Raw genomic sequence first — 1,343 nt, 5'->3', positions numbered from 1 at the left:
CAGAAACCGCCCAATATCCCTGGATAGCATCCCCTGTTTCGCTCGTCTCAGCTGACGAATGACGCCATGCGATACAGTGCTGCCCAGGTAGTTCAGCCACTGTGCATGGCTATGGGCAACGTTTTGAGTACGCAAACCTTGCCGCGTCATCACGTCCTTAGCAGCAGGCGTATTAAAAAATTCAAAACTTTGATCCCTAGCTGGTGGCATCGGAAATAGCTGGTTACTCGGCAGTAGCTGCACGGTAATCGTGGAATGCACTTGTCGGGATGCCTGCTGTTTGGTATTGCGGGCTATGGTAAAATTCACCGCGGTATTTGGTTCCGTTGTTTGCTGTATGCGGTGGTGATGTTTCGCAACTCCTTTTTCAGGAATTGATGACTGATGTGTAGGGCTGACGGATATGATGTCTGCTCCAGGTAGGCGCGCATTTAGATATCCAGCTCCTGGCACGCTAACCTATAGTTAGTGATTTTATTCGGCCGTTCACCCTCCCTTCGCTCGATTGCAAATTCTTTCATGCGCTCCTGCAGACAGGACTTATTCCGAATTTTACATGCCTTTTCTCTCAAAGAGAGGGGGTGGGGGTTGTCTCATCAGCTGAATCCGTACACTGTTCCCTGGTGAGACACGTTCAATGGCCCAGCCGACAAACAATTCGTTCCTTCAATTAGATATGTTGAAAACGGGGGCGGGGTTTCCCAAAATAAGTAGGTTGACTGAGCGATGAAAAACAACGAAGAGTACCGTGATAATAAGCCAACAAATCGGTTTGTCTCCTAATTTGGCTTATTCGTTCACAAATCTGCAGACTGTAGCCCAAGTTACTGCAGAGGATGAAACCCTGCAACTGAACAGGGAACGGCACTCCTGGTTGCAAGTAAATGGGAAGTAAAAGAGCAAATGTTGGCTGCGAATGTACTTAACTGCCTGCGAAACGTCATGCAAAATGCTGCGCACGTACCGCGCTTAAAGGCGCTGTTGATTCACCATCTGAACAGCGGAGCCGAGTGTATGTCGCTGAGCTGGTTTGCGGTAGATAGGCTGAATGAATTGGTAGAATCGTGAGCTTAGATTCGCCATCCTTTTCATCAATCTCGACACGCCTTCTGCCTTTTACGCTTCAGAACCCCCTAAGTATAGAATTTGGGGGTCAGGCAACACCAGTCTGGAGTTTATCGAGACGGGTTCAGAACGCGCCGCAGAGGGGCGATGGTGGCATGGTCGTCAGTGGTAAGGGTGCCCATCTCTGGACTTTTCTATCCTGGGATGGAGTCCTGGCCACACCACTACCGCATCCCATGTACCTAATCCCTGATGAATGAGTAATAGAGGCTTTCCGC

This window comes from Pollicipes pollicipes, unplaced genomic scaffold (genome assembly GCF_011947565.3).
Source record: "Pollicipes pollicipes isolate AB1234 unplaced genomic scaffold, Ppol_2.1 Scaffold_7262;HRSCAF=8765_pilon_pilon_pilon, whole genome shotgun sequence".
NCBI classification, from domain to species: Eukaryota; Metazoa; Arthropoda; class Thecostraca; order Pollicipedomorpha; family Pollicipedidae; genus Pollicipes; species Pollicipes pollicipes.
Note: the sequence above shows the minus strand (reverse complement) of the source record.